This window comes from Giraffa tippelskirchi, chromosome 8 (genome assembly GCF_054371585.1).
Source record: "Giraffa tippelskirchi isolate mGirTip1 chromosome 8, T2T-mGirTip1v1.2.pri, whole genome shotgun sequence".
Classification (NCBI taxonomy): Eukaryota; Metazoa; Chordata; class Mammalia; order Artiodactyla; family Giraffidae; genus Giraffa; species Giraffa tippelskirchi.
This window is the reverse complement of record NC_137282.1, coordinates 153,860,193-153,882,468: the sequence shown is the minus strand read 5'-3', so window position 1 is coordinate 153,882,468 and position 22,276 is coordinate 153,860,193. Positions and strand designations below refer to the sequence as shown.

Here is a 22,276-nt window from a genome sequence, read left to right as displayed (position 1 = left end):
AAGTAAAAAAAAAAAATACTAAGAACCTAACCAACATTGAAACTATCCTCTGGATGAAAAAAGAGCAAGATGTTTGGATTGAAAGAAAACATCCAACACAAACTTTGTTTTGTTTAAATAATTAGCCCTTTAAGATTGGCTTCTTATTAAAAAAGAATTCCAGGTGGTAAGCAAATGACGGGAACTCTGGTTTACAGTGATATGGGGTAAAATAAAAAGAAGACCACCTTTAGAAGAGCTGAGGCCTTTCCACACTGGTACCTCGTAATATCATGAAGGCTTTTGTTTCACTTCAAAATAGCTTCCAAATAACTCACCACATAGTAGCAGGGGGCATTTACCACTATCAAAATATAGGTATTTGGGGCTCAGATTTATACAGAATTATACAGATTTATGGGCTTCCTTGGTAGCTCAGCTGGTTAGGAATCCACCTGCAATGCAGGAGACCCTGGTTTGATTCCTGAGTCGGGAAGATTCCCTTGAGAAGAGATAGGCTACCTACTCCAGTATTCTTGGGCTTCCCTGGTGGCTCAGATGGTAGAGAATCTGTCCACAATGAGGGAGACCTGGGTTTGATCCCTGTGTTGGGAAGATCCCCTAGAGGAGGGCCTGGCAACCCACTCTAGTATTCTTGTCTGGAGAATCCTACGGACAGAGGAGCCTAGTGGGCTACAGTCCATGGGGTCACAAAGAGTCAGACATGACTGAGCAACTAAGCACAGCACAGATTTATACACATACACACATGATATCTTAGATATATGCATAAACATGCTCACACACGTGTGCACACATGCATTCACATGGTTTAGCTGATTCTGCAATTTCTGCTCTTGTTTGTAATATATGGAAGCAGTTAACTGATAACTACAGTGACTATTGCAATTATTAGGACAATGAAATAGGTTTCCTGCAAAGTCATAAAGACTCTTTAATTTTCAAAAACAAGGCCAGCGTTTTGTTTTTTGGCAAAATTAGTTCCTTACTTATAGAGGACAAACTGTAATTACATGATAAACCTGCATTTTGTCACTCTGAAAGCTGCTGGCATACCACGTGTTTAAGAACGTGACACTATGATTACCCTCAGAGTACCTGAATTCTAATTAAGAATTTTCAGTGCTGTAGTTTAAGCATGAAAATGAAAACAGAAAGAACAGTTGAAGCAAAAGTCTAATCCTGAGAACTGAATAAAGCTAGAGAGAGCCCATAAGCCATTCTAGAGAAAGGAAGATGATCTTTAATTATCCTAGAACAGCTCAAACTGAGCCCAAAGTCCAAGAGACCAAAGCCACTGAATTAAGATCAGATTGATTAAAAAACTATCCACGTTGCAGGAAGTATACTGATATGAAAAATGCCTTTCTACTGACACATGGAAGATAATTCAGGCAGGATTTGTTTTGTTTTGTTTTACCATAACAAAGTAATAAATAAAATGGAAACCTTAATCATGATACCAACTGCCATTATGGAATTTTTTTTAATTGAATACAATGACAGAGTTTTGTGTTGCTTTTTAAAACCTCTACCTATTTTGTTTCAGTGACAAAAACAAACTTGTTTCCAGGGACTGTGGTTACTTTCCCTTTGCTTCTGTGAGTCAGGGCAAGAGGGGATTCAATTGGCATGTTCATTTAATGGGCAGAGGAGAAACCATCCAGCTGGGAAACACATGGTGAAAGGTGTGGGATAGGAGGGCTTCCCAGGTGGCGCTAGTGGTAAAGAACCTGCTTGCCAATGCAGGAGACATAAGAGATGAGGGTTCGATCCCTGGGTCGGGAAGATCCCCTGGAGAAGGCAATGGCAACCCACTCCAGTATTCATGACTGGAGAACCCCATGGACAGAGGAGCCTGGTGGGCTACGGTCCATGGGGTTGCACAGAGTCGAACACGATTGAAGCCACACAGCACGCACATACGTGGGGTAGGAAAGAGCAGAGCACCACAGAAGGCAGGATGAATGACTGCTGGTGAGACATGGGTTGGAATTCTGGAGAAGACATATAATCTCCAGAAATGCCTCAATTTTCTTATCTGTTAAATGGGTATACTAATAGTATGTACTTCATGGAGTTATAAGAAGGATCAAGTAAGTTAACACATGTAAAGGGCTTAGCACAGCTTTCAATAAATGTTAGCCTCTATTAGTCATCTTTGACTTATCCTTCTTCTACCTACTGCACCCAGTTCATTACCCAGACTTACAGATTTTATCTTCACAATACCTCTTGCGTTGCCTCCACCTTTTTAACTTCTACTGCTGCTTTACTGTTCAGGCAGGGCCTCATTATTTCTGATCTGAAATCCTGCAGTAAACCTCCACATTGACCTCCTCACCCTCTACTTTCTCTCTAGTCCCTTGTATCCACTGAGACCAAAGTAACTGTCAGAACCATGGATCACAGGCCTCTGTTGTGCAAACAGCTAGGTGTGCCCTGTGTCCACAGAATGAAGCTCCAAGCGCTAAGACTGTGCAGCCTGTGGCCCCCAGAAGGTTTCCCCACTATACTGCAAATCTAAGCATGAGGCACACATCTGAACAAAATGCTGCGTGTGCCCTGCACTGTCTCCTGTGTTCAGCATGGGCTACATCTCAGCTGTCCTTTCTCTTCTCTCTCCCCTACTCCCTCCCACCCCATCTGAATGTCTCTGCTTGTTAAAATCATACCCAATCTTCATGTTTGAGCTTAAATGCCACCTCGTCGATGAACCAGCCTCCCTCCATCCCAGCAAACAGATTTAATGGCTCATCCTTGAATCCCTGTAGCACTTTCTGAATATTTCTCTAAAGTAATCCCCCTCCCTTCCTGGGCCACAGTCACGTGTAATCCTCCTTTTGTCATCATGAGCTTGTTCAGGGCCTGGGCCGTGTCTTACTTTGTCTCCACTACAGTACCTAACCTCTTTTGTAGTGTCTAGCCTGTATTGAGAGCTCACTAAATGTTTATGAAATAAAAGACATGCATTGCAATTGAAAGTTGTTGATTTTGCAATGACCAATGTAAACACACACACCAAAAGAGATGATTGGAATAACTAACCGTGAGAAGCTGAGGCTAAAATTTTGAAAAAATATTTCCATCACTGAACAGAGGCCACTTGGCAAGTATATTATTATTGTGGAGGTGGCACCATGCAGCCTCTTGAAGCACATGGAAGATATTCCTTAAGGAATTCTTTGCCCTTTGTTCTAATGTTTAATGAGGTTTTTCAGGTGTTGGGGTTCCTAGGAGAGAATAGACTGTTCAGTGGTAAACACCTAGATCTTCATGACATATATTTTCCATAGAAAATAGATCAGTGCTTCTGCTTACAAATTAATGCAGTGTGGAATCTTAATTCAAGGCCTGATCATTGCTGGTGAAGTGGCAAAGGGCTCTAGATGTCCAGGCAGCTAAGGTTTGGTCCTGTCTTTGGATGCCCCACTCAAGGCCTTAGAAGAAAGAACAAAAGTAAACCAAGGAACACCCTGTAAGAGCCCACCTCTTACAAGTTCAAATGCTCCTTTGGATCTCAGACTACTTCTGGGCCTTCTGATTCATGCCAAGCCTTTATAAGCCATTTCTCCTGCCCTCTCCACACTCCCCTCAGGGCCAAGTCTAAAGATCAAAAGAGATGACAAGAGAGTTGGAAACTAGGGCTGGTAACTTAAAGTGATCTGCTGGCCAAGGAGGGAGAACCAGTGTGCAAGCTCTGTCCTCCCAGACCCTCTGTTTTTCCTTTAGAGCCCTCCCAATCCTCCTTGATCTCATGGAACCATCCCCAGCTCGTTCCCAGGCTTGGTTTGTTTCTGGGTGGGAGTCTCTGAATGTCAGCCTGTGTGTGTGTGTGAGCATCTGTCTCTGCTAATCTGTGATGCTATTAAAGTCCTCAGGATTGTATAGATCAAAATGCAAATTTATGCAACAACTAATGCGTAACTTAGCATTTTACTTTTGAGCCAAAAGACAACACATGATTACTTACAGTTGAATATATGTCCCCCAGAAACTTTCAGTTGCTGAAAAAAACCTCTCTGCAGCTCATCTGGTGTAGCCCTTGTCTCTCTTGCTGTTTTGCCACCAAGAGAAGGCAGAAGGAATGTTACCAAAAGGGCTGAACATCTTGGAATGGGCCCTAAAAAAATAAAGCATAAAAGAGAGGTGTACAAACTGCTAGCATATGGAAGCCAAGAAGGGAAACTTTAAGCTGAAGACACTGAGCATAATCATTTTTAAATGGCACTGTGTGAGTGGGAAATATTTTTCTAACCAGTCCTTAGAGAGTTGAGTTCTATATTAAAGAAGGAAGAATCAATAAGCTTAAATGACCTGAAAAGAAAGCAAATACATGGCAACATTCATCCACAGCATAGAATTAATGAACAAAGCAGCCCAAGTTTGCCACATGGACCTAAGTATTTATATGATTCGATTTTTCATGAAAGTAAATTCCTTTTATTTCCTATTTGTCTTATTACACAATAAATCAAGAAATTTAAAGAAGCTAGATATTTTGAGAACCTCATCATTCAAAAAAGTATCAAAAAGATTTTATTCCCAATATTCTGCCCTTACCCTTTAAGGACAGTCAAGGTCACTTCTCACTGCTAGGGCAGCCACATTCTGCAAGGACAGATGCTTAGGCTAATGATTCGGGGACTGTGTTTTGTCAATTAGTCTCAAATTCACGATGTTTAAAACATTCCCCAAGGAAGCCTGACTATCCAAGCACCATGCCCCAAACTTCTAAGAGAAGAAGTGAAGTGAAGTCGCTCAGTTGTGTCCGACTCTTTGTGACCCCATGGACTATAGCCCACCAGAGTCCTCCGTTGATGGACTTTTCCAGGCAAGAGTACTGGAGTAGGTTGCTATTTCCTTCTCCAGGGGATCTTCCCAACCCAGGGATCAAACCCAGGTCTCCCGCATTGCAGGCAGATTCTTTACCAGCTGAGCCACAAGGGAAGCCCAAGAATACTGGAGTGGGTAGCCTATCCCTTCTCCAGCACATTTTCCAGACTCAGGAATCGAACCAGGATCTCCTGCATTGCAGGCCAATTCTTTACCAACTGAGCTATGAGGGAAGTCCCTCATAGCTAATGGGCACCTAAAAGAAGAGGTGCCCACTGGCGCAGAAGGAGGCTGCATGATCAGGAGCAGGCAGTAAATGAGATGAGAAGTGAAAGGCAACTTAGCCTCTGCTCGGAGTTTATCTAGAGATATTTCCCCATGCCGTAGGGTCTGTGACACACCCATTTTCTTTTCTTCTCTGTCTTTTTTGCTGGTTAGGTTGACTTGGTTCTAGAATCTCATCTGTCAGGGCTTTTTATGCTTCTACAACATGTCAGTTAGTATCCATCTGGGTCACATGTAACAAAAGCCAACTATATCGGCTTAACCAAATCAGGCTTTATAAGCTGAACCAAAAGTCTAAGTATTAGCAGACTAGGGCAGAGACTTGAGGAAGTCATCAAGGGCCCAGGCTCCTTCTGGTTTCTTGCTCCTCTGTCCTTACTGTGTGTTCTCATCCCAAGGGTTGCAGGATGCATACCCCACATACAGAAATGTATCTACACCCCAAGCTGGGAGAAAATGGAAGAGAAGAAGGGAAAGGGCATAGTCCAGCTGAAACTATCCCTTCTTATCAGATAAACAAAAACTTTCCTCGAGGTCCTTCCCTGTAGACTTTGATTATGCCACCAAGCCTGGGTCACATGGTCACTCTTAGCTGAAGAGACCCCCTAAGGAGGTGACTATTTTTAACGAGGCACATCATCCTCCTAAATAAATTTGCATTTCTCTCTGTAGAAAAGAAGGAATGAATTTGGGCAAGCAAGTAACTAATCAAGAATATACAAGGTGTTGCACCAAACAGAGGTTAAGACAATCACATTATTTTTACTGTATAAACACTATGGGAAGCTTGGGAAAGGTCAGGGATATCCTAAGACCTGACACTATCTACAGTAGGAATCTGCAAGGTCAAAACTATTTTCCACATGAAAAGATGTTCGACACCATTGTCACTAGGGAAATGCAAATCGAAACCACAATAAGGGACTTCCCTGGTGGGCCAGTGGTTAAAACTGTGCTTCCACTGCAGGGGGAATTGATCCCTGGTCAGAGAACTATGACCCCACATGCGGCACAGCCAAGAAATTATTTATAAAGAAAAGAAAAAATGTATAAGTTTGGGACTTCCCTGGTGGTCCAGGGGCTGCTGCTCCAATAGGGTTGGGGAGGTGGAGGCTGGGTTTGATCCTTGGACATGAAACAAGTCCTTGACACTACCCCCCACCTCCGCACCACATCCTCTGCCTGCCTTTGCCTGTGGAAAACTTGAGTCAAAGAATAAGTTTAATCAGAGAAATGAGAACATACAAAAACAAAGGAAAACAGACAAAGGAGACCAAATGATACTGTAGTCATTAAGCATAGTTCTTTAGTACCTTCTCAAGAACTATAGATAATAATCTGAGGCATATACTGTGAGCTGTCTTATAGATACTCAAGATTCCCTGATGGCTCAGACGGTAAAGAATCCGTGAATCTGCCTGCAATGTGGGAGACCTAGGTTCGATCCCTGGATCAGGAAAATCCCCTGGAGAAGGGAATGGCTACCACTCCAGTATTCTTGCCTGGAGAATCCCATGGATGTAGGAGCCTGGCAGGCTACAGTCCATGGGGTTGCAAAGAGTAGACCGAGCAACTAATAAACACGTTCACTTTCTTCAGATGGGAGTAGTTAACTACATGATGACCAGACTGTACCATGACATAAGCTGCTATAATTCCGAGAACTGGCCTCAAAGAAATGGGGACAAATGGACCCTGGAACTGAAGATTAACTGTACTTGAAACAACCAAGATGACTCTGGTCAAACCACCACTGACCGATTTGAAGATGACTGTCAGAGCTGACTATGCTGTTTCTGCAGGTAGCCCTGTCCTGCCTATAAAAACTCTTGCCCCACCGGTTGTCAGGAGCGGGGTGGTTGGGGGGGAAAGTCAGCCTTTGGACAGATGTCCGCACCCTCCCCCCACAGTTGCCGGCATCTGAAATAAAGCAAACTTTCCTTTCCACCAAACTGGCTTGTTTATCGGCTTGTGAGCAGCAACCAGCTGGACCCCACACTACTTTAGGTAACAGTTAGGGAACTAGATCCTGCAAGCCCCAGCTAAAGATGCTGGGTGCAGCAATGAAGGCTTTTAAGGCTCCTCTATAATTTTTAAGGTCCTGAGACCAAAAAGTTTAAGCATCACATCTGTAGATAGTGCCTTGAGCAAAGTACCATTTAATGAAGATTGAGTTGAAATGAAGGTCTGATAGAGGAGGTCTAATTTCCAGCAGACCCTGAAACCTGAGAAGGACTCAGGTAGGGAAGCGCATGGAACGGGGAGGGGCAGATATTTCAACCTGGGACAACCATCTGAATCTGTACGCTCAATTTGTTGTCCCACCAAATGTACCAGACAAATAATATTTATAAATGTAAGGCACTCCACTTTTTTCCTTCAGAAAAATGAGAGCAACATCATCATAAAGATACCGTCAAATTCTCTTTAGTTTTTTTTTTTAGTAAGTCACTGATAAATATCAGTAATTGAAATCTTACCAATGACTCTGACTATGTTGATTACAGTAAAAAAAATTTTTAAAGCCTCCTTTCAGTTGCTCTGGTCTCTTTAAATACCACGGGGGCTGCTTGCGGCACCTGCTTTACCTTTAAAGTCTCTTATAAGGAAAGTTTTTGCCTTTATAAACAACACTTCTGTGAGACTCAGTTTCCTCACCTGTCAAATGATAGCAGTGAACCAAGCTCTGATGTTCCTTCTGGTTCTAAATTTAAAACTGGAATTGTCACGGCAAAGCCCATTAACAATCCCTAGGAAATTAAAATAGAACCTGGGTAATAGAGTCTAAAATTTTTTTTTCTTTTCATTTCCCTTGTGCTTAGTGAGTTTCACTGGCCCACAGGGTGCCACGGGCAAAGATCCCACACCTGGCACTTCAGACCTGAGTTCCTAGTGCCGACTGTCAGCAACGGAAACCTCACCTCAAGAGCCGCGCAGGATACTGGGACTCAAGATGGTGGCAGCGGGCCGTGTGCAGACATGCTGCACACGACACCTCAGTACAAGATGGTGGCAGCGGGCCGTGTGCAGAGACGCCCTGCACCCTGACCTGGATCTAGAGCAGGAGCACAGGGGCAGCACAGGGGCAGCCCCCTCCCCACTAATGAGAGCCCAACAAAACAGCCCCGCCCACCGCCTATGGGAAGAGCGTTTGCTCTGAGCTCGCATGTCTCTGATCTTTGATGAAAGAATGAAGATCAAAGATCTTTGCTTCTGAACCAAACCCGGTCTCATTCTATCGGCACAAATGACAGTGAGTAGGAGGACCCTAGCTGGGACCCGACAGGAAAGGGTCAGTACAGAATGAATGTCACCCACCCTGAAATGGGCCCAGAGGTAATTAAAAAAGCAGCGCCTCCCCCTTGGCTGCTAGGGTGTGTACACCTGTTAGACTCCTGCTAGCTTCAGGAACAAATAGCGTCTGCAGGCACCCCGGGCCCCACATTTGGCTCAATGCTCCACTGCTGCAGTCTTGAAATCCTAACAGTTTTTGAAAAAGAGACCCTGAATTTTCCTTTTGCATTGACCACCACAAATTACACAGCTGGTCCTGCTATAGGTTGTTATAGAAGAGTGATAAAGGACCCAGATGCAGAGTAAACATGTCTGGCCCCAATCCCTGGTCTATTGTTGGCTAGCTGAGTAATTTTTCATACATGATTCTATCTCTAAACTTCAATTTTACCACAGGTAAAGTGATACCAAGGGCTTCCCAGGTGACTCAGCGGTAAAAAAAATATATCCACCTGCCAATGCAGGAGATGCAGGTTCCATTCCTCCATCAGGAAAATCCTCTGGAGGAGGAAATGGCAAACTGCTCTAGTATTCTTGGCTGGAAAGTTCCATGGACAGAGGAGCCTGGTGGGCCACAGTCCATGGGTTCGCAAAAGAGTTGGACACGACTGAGTGACTAAAGAACAGCAAAAAGTGATACCAGCATCACAGAATAGTTGGAAGAATCCAATAAGGTAATGCATTAAAAAAGACTTACTGAAACACTCAAAATACCAGGAAATACACACAAATATTAGCAATTATGATTTGCTATGTTTCATTTGTTAAATTCATTCAACAAAATATTTATTGAGTACCTACTATGTCCCAGACTATCCTGGGCACTTGAGCTAAGCCTGAGAATAAAATAGAAAAAGAGTCTCATTTTCCTAGAACTTATGTTTTTCAGGGTAAGGGAGGAGTTTGACAATGAGCACGATGAATATAACTGATGCTATAGGAAGTTAGAGGCTTCCGGTGGTTCAGTGGTAAGGAACCCGCCTGCCAATGCAGGAGACGCTGGAGACATAGGTTTGATCCCTGGGTGGGGAAGATCCCCTGGAGAAGGGAATAGCTACCAACTCCAGTATCCTTGCTGGGAAAAATCCCATGGACAGAGGCATCTAGGGGGCTACAGTCCATGGGGTCTCAAAGAGTCGGACACAACTGAGTGAGCCCATGTGCACACACAGTAGGTTAGAAGGAGGGAAGAGCTGTGGATAAAAGAAAAAACACAGCAGGATAAACAGGGCAGAGGAGATAGGGAGGGTTGTAGCACTAAGTGGGAAGTTCCAGTGAAAAGACAAGATTTGAACAGACTTGAAGGAGTTAAAGAGTGCACTAAATGGATATCTAGGGGAAAAGATTCTAGGACGTGTTTCCCAATTAATGGGGGGAGGGGGCATGCTTAAAGGCAGTTGTTCAGTTGCTCAGTCGTGTCCAACTCGTTGTGACCCCATGGACTGTAGCCTGCCAGGCTTCCCTGTCCTTCACCATGTCCTGAAGCTTGCTCAAACTCATGTCCATTGAATCAGTGATGCCATCCAACCATCTCGTCCTCTGTTGTCCCCTTCTCTTCCTGCCTTCAATCTTTCCTAGCATCAGGGTCTTTTCCAATGAATTGGCTCTTCCCACCAGGTGGCCAAAGTATTGGCCTTAAAGACAGAGCCTCTGCTAAAGTTAGGTCCATCCCAGCAAAAGACAAGAGATGTCCAGAACCACCTACCAGCAGTACTCCTCCACTGCAGTGAGGAAATACTGTGTAATCTGCAACTGCTAAAACGTTTTTACATGGGTGGGGGTTGCAACTCAAGAATTTGCATGAATTTATCTGATAACACCCAGTTAGTGAAATCTCTCATTTTCTTAAAGTTTCACTTTGAGGTATAAAGACAGAGACAGAAAAGTTCTTACAGATATTATTCAGATAACCAAGAGAACAGTTTCTTGTGAATCAAACAGTACAATTAATTGAGCTGGGATGGATTGTGGAAGAGCAGCCAAGGAGAGAGGGCCAAGATCAGAACCTGGACTGAGGTGTTATTCTCAGCCACACCTAGGAAAGGCTTTCACCTTGTTGATGGTGGAGGATGATTCATATGGATCAGGGCCGCTCTGTGTCTATCCTGTGTGCCATATGGTGGGTTTTGCATTGTAAACAATTCAGGAATTTCTGTGACTTTATTTACAGTGGGAATCTGCTCTGACCAAGGAATAATTAAGATCTGAACCAGAAGACCCAAACTGGCAATTACAATTCCAATTCTGGTATCTAGGCTGGATGTTCTATAAAGCAACATTTATAGAATATATCCAAGACAAGCTACAATTCCTATTGGAGAAGGCCAAGTGGCAACAAAGAAAGAAAAGAGGGGAGGAGGGAGGGAGAAAGGAAGGGGAGAGAAAAAAAGAAAGAAAAGAGACACATACAGTGATGAAATACTATTTACACCACTTGAGGCTTTTGTGTGGCCTCAGGGAAACGTCTAACTTTAAGATAAAAGAGATGCCCCTGGGCAAATTGTCAATCATGAATTGTTTAAAATATAACTTCAAATCCCCAATATAATGGAGTCGATTTTGAATCTTTTGCTGAACAAAAGTAAAAGAAACCATGAAGTGAATGTTATTTAACATTCTAAAGGCAATATCCTTGTAGCTGGGATAATTAGATGTTCACAACAGAAATTTCAACCCAGCATGCTGATTCAGTCTCCACAGTAAAATCTTAGTAATTTAAATCCTGCTAATGCACACAAGAACTGAGCTGAACTTTACCTTGGTACCATCTATGAGGAAACAGATTGCTTAGCCAAATTAAATATGAATAAAGATTTAGATGGGCTACTTAATTTATTAAGACAACAAAACACTCCTTAGCAGCAGTATTTGCCTTCAATGTGCTAATTACAGTAAAAATTGAAAATTGGGTTAGTGTATATTACTGGCTTAAACTTCACCTATTTTTTTTTTTAATTTTTATTTTGTATTAGCGTATAGGTCTTCCCTAGTGGCTCAGAGGGTAAAGAATCTGCCTGCGATGCAGGAGACCCAGGCTCGATCCCTGGGGTGGGAAGATCTCCCGGAGAAGGCAAAGGCAACCCACTCCAGTATTCTTGCCTGGAGAATTCCACGGACAGAGGAGCCTGGTGGGCTGCAGTCTGTGGGATCTAAAGAGTCTGACACAACTGAGCAGTTAACACAAAGGTTCATAGTTGATTTACAATGCTGTGTTAGTTTCAGATGTATAGCAAAGTGATTCAGTTATACATTTACATATATCTATCCTTTTCCCATATGGATTATTACAGAATACTGAGTAGAGTTCCCTGTGCTATATAGCAGATGCTTGTTAATTTTCTGTTTTATTTATAGTGGTATGTATATGTTAATCCCAACTTCCTAATTTATCCCTCCCCCTAACCTTTTCCCTTTGGCAACCTTAAATTTGTTTTCTAAGTCTGTGAGTCTGTTTCTGTTTTGTAAATAAGTTCATTTGTATCATTTTTTTAGATTCCACATATAAGTGATACCATATGATATTTTTCTCTGATTTCATGTAGTTTGATAATCTGCAGGTCCACACATGTTGTTGCAAACATTATTTTGTTTTTTTATGGCTGAGTAATATTCCATTGTATGTATGTACCACATCTTTATCCATTCCTTTGTTGCTGGACATTTAGGTTGCTTTGGTGTCTTGTAAATAGTGCTACAATGAACACTGGGGTGCATGTATCTTTTTGAATTATGTTTTTTTCCAGATATATACCCAGGAGTGGGATTGCTGGATCACATGGTAGCTCTATTTTTAGATTTTAAAGAAACCTCCATACTGTTCTCCATAGTAGCTGCACCAATTTACATTCCCACCAACAGTGTGGGAAGTTTCCCTTTTCTCCACACTCTCTCCAGTATTTATTTATAGATTTTTTGATGATAGTCATTCTTACTGGTGTGAGGTGATACCTCGTTGTAGTTTTGATTTGCAGTTCTATAATAGTTAGCAGTGTTGAACATTTTCCATGAACTTTTTTGGTTATCTGTTTGCCTTCTTTGGAGAAACATCTATTTAGATCATCTGCCCAGTTTTTTGATAGAGTTGTTTGTTTATTTTCTTTGATGTTGAACTGCATGAGTTGTTTGTATATTTTGAAGATTAATCCCTGGTCAGTTGCATCATTTGTGAATATTTTCTCCCTTTCTGTGAGTTCATTTTGTTTATGGCTTCCTTTTTTGTGCAAAAGCTTTAAGTTTAATTAGGCCCCATTTGTTTATTTTTATTTTCACTACTTTAGGAGGTGGATCCCAAAAGATATTACTGCAGTTTATGTCAAAGAGTGTTCTGCCTATGTTTTTTCCTCTAAGAGTTTTATAGTATCCGGTCTTACATTTAGGTTTTTTTATCCATTTAGAAACTTCAGTTCTTTCAAAACACAGTGTTGAGTAATTCAGATCATACTTTAAAATAATGAACTGTATATTGTGTCAGGCAGATTCTAGTTCTGGCTGCTGCTAAGTCGCTTCAGTCGTGTCCGACTCTGTGCGACCCCATAGACGGCAGCCCACCAGGCTCCACCATCCCTGGGATTCTCCAGGCAAGAATACTGGAGTGGGTTGCCATTTCCTTCTCCAGTGCATGAAAGTGAAAGTGAAAGTGAAGTCGCTCAGTCGTGTCCGACTCTTAGCGACCCCATGGACTGTAGCCTACCAGGCTCCTCCGTCCATGGGATTTTCCAGGCAAGAGTACTGGAGTGGGGTGCCATTGCCTTCTCCATTCTGGCTGAGGCTCCCACAAAAGAGAATCTAATTGTTAGTAAGGGTTGTCTTCGCGTTAATACAGATCACAGTTCTGTCTGGAAATTTCTCCTCGAGCTAACTTGCCATAGGAAAGAAGTCTCTGTTCTGCGACACATCTTTGAAAGCAACTTCTAAAGAGCTGACATGTGGCAACTGTCAAGCTCCCACCCGAATTCTGGCTCCCTGGACATGTAAAACTATTTTTAACCAACTCTGCGCTCTTCCACTAATAAGTGATTTCTCCAGCTCCACCATCGTACTGCAACCCATCAGTTTTCCCAAGCACAGCCTAAATGCAGGCATTTGTCCCTGTCATAAATCTGCCGTGTGGTTTGGTCTCCTCTGTTTGATGTTGCCCAGCCACACACTTGAGCTTCTTCGCTTTACAGTGGTACACAGGTGCATCTTGGAGCTGAGCTTGGGAGTTAATTGTCTACCTGTCAGAAGCTGGTCTGCCCTCCTCACCGTCTTTCCTGCCGGCTGAACCAGGTGGAGGCCCACCCTAATGGTTGTACTTAAAGAGAAAGAGCAAAGGGCAGGAAATGTCTGGTATATGTTTTCTCTGGGAATTACCGTATAGCATAGGGAACTCTACTCAATATTCTATTGTAACCTACATAGGAAAAGAATCTGAAAAAGCGTGGATATATGTTTATTTATAACTGAATCACTTTGCTGTAATCTGAAACTAACACAACATCGTAAGCCAGCTCATCATGGTCCCTTAGTCACTAAGTTATGTCCGACTGCTTGAGACCCCATGAACTATAAACTGCCAGGCTCCTCTGTCTGTGGGATTCTCCAGGCAAGAATCCTGGAGAGGGTTGCCATGCCCTCCTCCAGGGGGCCTTCCCAACCCAGGAATTGAATCTACATCTCCTCCTTGGCAGGTAGATTCTTTACCACTGAGCCACCTGGTAAGCCCCTGTAAACCAACTATACCCCAATATAAAATGAAAATTAAATTTAAATAAATAAATAAAGGGATGGAATGATGTGCCTATAAGCTGAGTTGCCTCCTCGAAACTGTCAAAGAACAACTGAGGTGCATGAAATCCTCCTGGAAAGAATCAGGGGAGCACTGAGCTTTACCTGCCCAGCAAGTCAAAAGCACCCCCTGGTGAGTGGACTACACTGAGAGTGGTGAACGGTTTTGTCCCAGAACAGAGAGTTAAGAGTCAAGATCTTTCTTGTTCATGCTGGGACCATGCTGGGACTGAGTGTCTTCTCCTTCTCAGTACTGAGGACAGGAGCAGTTCAGTTTACAGAACAAGTGCAAATTAGCAAAATCAAAACTTCTTTTAATTAATAGGCTAATGAGAAATATCATATTCACTGTTAACCTCCTGTTAACTCGTCCCCTTTTTTAGGGCTCAGCATGCCATGCAGTTGTCTTTGGTATTTATCTCTACCTCTAAGTGGTTCTCGATTCCATCTTTTCCTCTGTTGATACTTTATTTTTTTAAATTAATTTTATTGGAATATAATTGCTTTACAATGTTCTGTTAGTTTCTACTGTACAACAAAGTGAATCAGCTGTACATATACCTATATCCCCTCTTTTTTGGATTTCCTGCCCATTCAGGTCACCACAGAGTCCATGGGGTCGCAAAGAGTCAGACATGACCGAGCAACTGAACTGAACTCAGAGCACTGAATAGAGTTCCCTGTGCTATACAGCAGACTCTCATTAGTTATCTATTTTATACTCTTTTGATACTTTAGAACAAGTTTGCCGATAGTCTTGAACACGATATTTGTTTATTCCAAAAGAACATATTTATAACAAAATCATTGTAGAAGGATCTCTAAAGAAAAAAAAAGCCAGATACAGAGAGACACATCATAAACAAAAACATACAGGGCCACGATATCACTAATCATCAGGAAAATGCAAATCTAAGCCATAAGAAATATCACTTTACACTCATTACAGTGACTATTGTATAAAAAAGAGAGAATCATAAGTATGGTAAGGATGTGGAGAAACTGGAACCCTTATGCATTGCTGGTGAGAATATAAAATGGTGCAGGTATTGTGGAAAACAATACAGAGTTTCCTCAGAAAATGAAACTACTTTATGACCCAACGCCACCTCTGGTCATTTACCCAAAAGAACTGAAAGGAGGGACTCAGATATTTGGATCAGTGTTTTTAACAGTGTTATTCTCATTAGCTCCAAATGTAGAAACAACCCAACATGCCTCAACAGATGAATGGATAAACAAATGTGGTACATATATACAATGGAATATTATTCAGTCTTAAAAACAAGCAAAATTCAGACACATGCTGCAATATGGATGAACACTGAAGACATTCTTCAGGGAACGAAGCCAAGTAGTAAATGACAAACATTATATGATTCCATTTACATGAGGTACCTGGAATAGTCAAACTCACAGAGACAGAAAGCACAGTGATGGTTACCAGGGGCTGGGAAGTGGTAATGGGAAGCTATGGTTTAATGGGAACAGAGCTTCAGTTTGGGAGGATGGAAGGGCTCTGGAGCTGCGTAGATATGATAATTGTGCAACCATATTAACGTACTTCTTGCAGCAAATATTCTTAAAAATGATTAAAATCAGACATGTTATGTTGTGCATATTTTACTTCAATATTTTTAAGAAGAGCAAATGTGAGCCAAGAGGCAGAGTGGGCTTCAGTAGGATTCATTCCTTTTGCAAAGAGGAAAATTACACTGAAAATTGTTTTTGCTTGTTCCTTAAGTCAAAACTTAGCTCGTCCTTTGCTTCTACTGGCTGAAAAGTCTTCAAAGAAAGTATTTGCGGTATCAAATCTTATCATAAAATCAGATAAGAATGTTCAGGAATTCAGAACATCAAAGGAAATGATATGATTTCATGGCTAACCTAGATAAATTTTTTTGGTTATATTATTGGCAGAGCCCACAGCAACTGTCTCCCCTGAGGACAGGGCAGTAATGGAATGCTTGGGAAGAGGACCCCATCGTATGCCAAGTGGGATAGAGCCACCACTAGAGGCACCAGACGGAGGATGGGCCAGCATCGAACATGCCATCAAGATGCCAAGAGCAGGTGAGTGGAAGAGAGCCAGGGCAGGGTTAGCGTGTACCTGGGCCACGGTCCAGACTTGTCAGGCCAACACCCCAGGAATGGGTTTGTTATTTCTAACCAGTTGCTTCCTGCTTCTTTGCCTTCTGCTTGCTTTGAAGAGGCCAGTCCAGGTGGTGTTTGTCAAATCAGGTTTAAGGCAAATGTATCCCTTACCCTTATTTCCTAAATATAATGGATAATTTTTAAAACTGGGGGAAAAAAAGTTAAACCTGAGTAACAACTCCTGTCAAAAACTCCAGTCCCTGAAAATCTCCACAGTTTTGTGTCAGAAAGTGAATGCTTTCAAGCAGGATGACTCATTTATTTTATGCAGACACCTGTAGCTTCTTACCTAATGCAGGTCTAGAGCATGTTTTACCTTGTTTGAGGAACCTGTCGTTATCATCTCTTGAGCCAGCTATATGACTGTTTCACACACTGCCACAGACCTCCCTGTGGCTATTTGAGTAACTGAGCTGGCAAATCTATAACCTGTCATCTTTGGGCCCAAGAAATGAAGAGACTGAAAGAATACATTTGTGTGGACTTCCCTGTCCATCCAGGGGTTAAGACTCTGCGCTTCCAATGCAAGAGGCCCAGGTTCAGTCCCCGGTCGAGGAGTCACGGCCCCACATTCCATGAGGCACAGCCAAAAGAAAAAAAGAAACACATTTGCATGACAGTAGTCTCATAAGATGACCCCTACTGAAGCAGTTATTTTGGGTGAGTGATATGACTGTCCTCTCTTAGATGGCTTTTCAAATTTTCATTATAGGCCTCAGCAAAGTTAAGTGATTTCTCATCCTTGTGATATGCACTCAGCTTTCTGTCAACATGGAAATCAGCATCGAGATAGGATTACTGCTTCTACTTTCATCTGTCCCTCTGGCTCATGGAGATATTTGCAGTTTTGTAGAAATTTAAATGACCCACACTCCTCAAAAAGCCAAGAACGTCACAAAATTTTGTCTATTTCAGTCTCTCTAACACTTCCAAGAATGGTGACAAGGAATGTAAGTTTAAATGTCAGTTCTCTGATCAGAGCTCCCTGTTCTGAAAGATGCCTTCATTTTGCAGCTTCCCTTCTTGAGCCTTGAAAACCTGCAAAAAATCTCCTAGGACAGAAATTACTAAGAGTTTCTTCTGTTTCTGGCAATATTGCAGCTAAGTTACTCCAGGCAACCTTCCCTCTGAAATGGCTAAACATGCTGGATAAGGTTTTTAAAAATCATTGACAATGCATCACTGAACTGGTGATAAAGAAAGGCATCCACAGAGAGCAGACATCCAGCGAGAGCAGGAAAGAGGAGATGGAAGGAGGCTTGGAAACCAGCTTTCACCCTGGGGGCAGGGGTTGACTCTGGCCCCTTGAAGTTTCTGCTTTGACAGCTGTGGGGGGTCCTGGGACAGAAAGACAAAGACAAGAGCCCACCCAAGGTGGGCTTCTACTAAGAGACCCTGCAGAAAGCTGGGACACCAAAGGATGATGCTCATTGTAAAGGTCTACCAGAAATACACCCGCCTCACAGATGAAGACAGCGAGGGAAAAGGCAGCTTCCAGCATGACTCTAGGTGGAAAGGAGAAAAATTCCAAACATTTACAGCCAACAGCTGTCTCTTCTGAAGATTTCCTGTCCAAATTCACCCTACTTACGTTGTCCTGTGGGCTTCCCGGGTAGCACAACGGTGAAGAATCTGCCTGCAATGCAGGAGATATGGGTTCAGTCCCTGGGTCGGGAAGATCCCCTGGAGGAGGGCATGGTAACCCACTCTAGTATTCTTGCCTGGAGAATCCCATGGACTGAAGAGGCTGGTGGGCTACAGTTCATAAGGTAGCAAAGACTTGGACACAACCGAAGCAACTGAGCACACATACCTTGTCCTACAAACCTCAATGAAGTAAGTTAATTTAAAGTGTCATGGGTCAGTAATGCCTGCAGTAGCCTAGATAAAGCCAACACAAATCCCTGTTGGATAAGCCAAAAAGAATTATATATCAATCCTCAAAGAATTTATACAAATGAAGTATGAGCCTACGGTCAGTCACATACATGTGCACAAATACACACACACACACACAAGAGGAAATTATAAGTCACCGCATGCAAGAGTCATCAGAAATAACACAGCAAAATTAAAGCTGCAAAAATTTTAGATATTGGACAGAGGCTAAAAATTAAGTATGATTTAATTGTTTGAAACTATGAAAGAGAGAGTAAAAGTATAACTAAAGGATGATAAAAATATCAGAGGTAGGGAAAGGAAAACTATTCATTTTATTAGTAAAAATATAATAGTTTAAAAGGGAAGCTTAAAGGACTTACTGATGGCAGAAGAGGCCCAATTCAAGAAAAAAGTGAAGAAGAAAATGGATTTGAAGAAATTGCTCAAAATGCAGCATGGAGAGACAAAAAGAGGGAACATATGAAAGATTAATAAGATGAAGAACAGAATGAGATCAGATATACATTGACTGGCAGTTTATTTATAAGAGAGAATGAGGCAGAGGGGATAGTCAAAGAGATAGAGTTTCTACAATTGTTGCAAGATACCAATCTTCATATTCATAAATCCAAAGGAGGTATAGTGGTCATATATTAGCTTCTTTAAAATAATTACCATTGAGTGTAAGCACTGTAATAGCATTTTATATGTGGAATAATTTTATAGTCACAGACTCAGGCTTCCAAAAATGTATCTTTGTCTTTGTATAACTCGATGCTGTGTTCCATCTCTAAGCCCTATTCTGTGTGATGCATTTAATCCAGTGGCTTCTACATGAACTCAGTCTGTTTAAGTGACTTGTTGAAATCCTCTTTTCACTGTTCCCCTGCCCTTGCTCTCCTGGAGGTACCTGTCTGTATGGTGGGAGCTGTCAGCTTCTTGATCGAAGTCAACAATTCTCAACCCTGCTGGCTCATTACCATCTACCAATGTGCTTTTGAAATATGGCAAAGCCCAAATCTGTCATCCACATGGCTAGAAGTCACTAATCTAAGTCCCATGGGGATCCTCTCCTGCAGATCAGCCTAATCTCATCTGGTTCTCAGCCCTGACTGAACAGCAGCCTTCTCTAACTTTAATGTGTATATGTGATCCCTGAGATTGTTTTTTTAATTGTAGATTCCAGTACAGAAGGTCTGGGCCTGAGACTCCACATTTCTAACACACACCCAGGTGATGTTGATGCCGTTGGTCTGTGGACCCCATTTAGAGTAAGTAGCAAGAGTGTACAGAGCAAACTGCATCAATGCTTCCCAACCTTGATTTCACGTGGAAATTACACAGGAAACTTTAAAACATAGTCATGCCTGGATATCATTATGTGTTCAAGATTGTGATTAATTGTACTGGGATGTGGTCCAGGCATTGAGAAGTTTAGAAGTCCCCTAGATTGAGGGTGTGCATGCTAGGTCATTTTCAGTTGTGTCTGATTCTTTGTGACCCTGTAGATTGTAGCCCACCAGGCTCCTCTGTCCATGGGAATTCTCCAGGCAATAATACTGGGGTCAGTTGCCATTTTCTTCTCCAGGGAGTATTCTCAGGAATCGAACCTGTGTCTCCTACCTCTCCTGCGTTGGCAGGCAGGTTCTTTATCACTAGTGGCACCTGCTGTGCTTAGCGCTGTGCTTAGTTTCTCAGTTGTGTTTGACTCTTTGTGACCCCACAGACTGTAGCCAGCCAGGCTCCCCTGTCCATGGGGACTCTCCAGGCAAGAATACTGGAGTGGGTTGCCATGCCCTCCTCCAAGTGCCACCTGGCAAGCCCCAAATAATGACCTATGTGAAAGTGAAAATCATTCAGCCGTGTCTGACTCTTTGTGACCCCATGGACTATTCAGTCCATGGAATTCTCCAGGCGAGAATACTGGAGTGGTTAGCCTGTTCCCTTCTCCAGGGGATCTTCCCAACCCAGGGATTGAACCCAGGTCTCCCTCATTGTGGGCGGGTTCTTTACCAGCTGAGCCACCAGGGAAGTCTAATAATGACCTAGGCTGATGGTAAATTTTGTGTTAAATTGGCTGGATCACAGGATGCCCAGATATCTGGTTAAATGTTTCTGAATGTGCCCGTGGGGATGTTTCAGAAGAGATTAGCATTTGAATTGCTAGAATGAATAAAGCGCAGTGACCCACTCCCCCCAGTGTGTGTGGGCCTCTTCCAATCCTTTGGGGGCTTGTATAGAACAAATACTGGGAGGACGGGAGGATGGGCTCTCCCTCTGCCTGACTATGCAGCTGGGACATCAATTGTCTCCTGCCCACCCACTCCTGGTTCTCAGGGCTTCCATCTCTGGCTGGAGTCTATGCCATTGGCTCTCTGGTTCTCTGGCTTTTGAACTACACCACCAGCCTCCTTGGGTCTCCAGCTTGCAGATGGTAGACCATGGGGCTCCTCAGCCTCCATAATCACATGAGCCAACATCTTATAATAAATCTCTTTCTACATATAAATACACATCCTGGTTTGTTTCTCCAGAGAACTCTGAGTAACTTACCCAGCAACCTGCTGACACTGACTGTTCCCCGGGCGCTGGTGCTGAGGGTCTGCTCAGACAGTGGCCGCCTACCCCACCTCATCCTTGTTCCCACTCTAAAGCAGCCCCTCATTGCTGTTTGCTCTCACTCTTGCACCAAATAATGCTTTCCTCCCACTTGGGGACCCTGGGACCTTTGAGATGAGCTGCAGCCCCACCGCTCATCTGGAAGACGCTAGCATCTTGGGACGGTCAGTAATCACTCGTCCTGTCCCTCACTGCCTTTCAGCCAAAGGTCTCTGGGGCTTCTGGGGGACTTGGGAGGGGGCTTTTCTGCTCTCACATCCCCCATACTTCAAATAGGAGCTCTTTTCCTGTGCTCTCAGACTTTATCTTGGCAGGACATGGAGACCTGTCTAAGCTCTCTTGATTTCTCCTTCAATGCTCACCTTCCTTTCAGCTGAGAGAGGGTCCTTATCTCTAGCAGGGAGTATAAGTTAATTACGTTCACACCCACTTTGTTGTCTGCTTTGCCTTACAGTACTAAGATCCCTTTAAACTTACAAGCAAAGAAGTTGGTACGAAGATACAGAGAACGTGTGTAACTTAGCCAAGGACGCACAGGAACCAGGCAGCTGACACTCAGCACCAGCACATCCAGAGCTGTCACACCAGCCTTCCTGTCACCATGCCCTGGGTTTCCTAAGTGAGTGAACATCTGGTACCTTTAAACCACACAGAAACTCCATGTGTAGTGCAAAGGGCTTCTGAAGCCTGTAGCTGGAGAAGAAAATGAATTCAACGGCCAGACGGGGAAAAAACATTCTGTCTTCCTTCCTTTTCACCTTAAACAACCCCTGAGTATATGAGGAGCACAAAAAGCATTACTCACCAGAATCTTCTAGTTGTGTATGCAGTGAACTAAAAGAAGAAAAAAATTTAACCATATTGTCCAAAGATTCATAAGTTAATCTTGACCTAATGACAAAAGCTCAACTCTTAAAACAGAACCTCTGTTAAAACCTCCGTTCTGACAGCAAGTGTTCCTGATGCTCTGTGTGAAAAATATGACATAAAATGTGGATGTATTAATAAAGATTAGAGGGGATAAAGCTATGTAGTCACATTAAAAGTAATGTTACAGATTCTTATTCCTTTGACAGTCATCTCAGATTGTCAGGCTCTAATCAACAGTGATGTGAATTCAGCTGTGAATCAAAGATATTTTTACAATTCACATTCTTATATATATTCTGGTTTACTTGAGGCAAAGAATGATGGTAGATAATTCCAGCTGTGTCTACACAAGGCAATATTTTAGGCTGAAAAATCCGTTATGACTGGGAAAACTGGACTTTAAAAATTTTTTCTATTCATCTTCCATGATTCCTATTTGGAAAGTTGTAACATGAAAATATTTTGAAGCAGATAAAATTCACATCATTATGAAATCTCTCAGAAGTCAAAATTCAAGTCAGTAAAAATAGCAATTCTGGAACAAGTCTTTTCAGAACCAAAAATATTTATT

At 42.6% G+C, this 22,276-nt stretch overlaps 1 long non-coding RNA gene across 1 annotated transcript in view; it reads right to left on the bottom strand.

Moving 5' to 3' along the window:
* The window catches only part of LOC145516721 (uncharacterized), a 256,327-nt gene extending 248,263 nt beyond the window's left edge, over positions 1–8,064 (bottom strand). The window contains exons 1-2 of the long non-coding RNA XR_014061697.1: positions 7,780–8,064; positions 3,974–4,123 (exon numbers count right to left, since the gene is read on the bottom strand). This is a non-coding gene — a long non-coding RNA (uncharacterized LOC145516721). The remainder of the gene's footprint in view (positions 1–3,973; positions 4,124–7,779) is intronic.
* Positions 8,065–22,276: the final 14,212 nt, after the last annotated feature.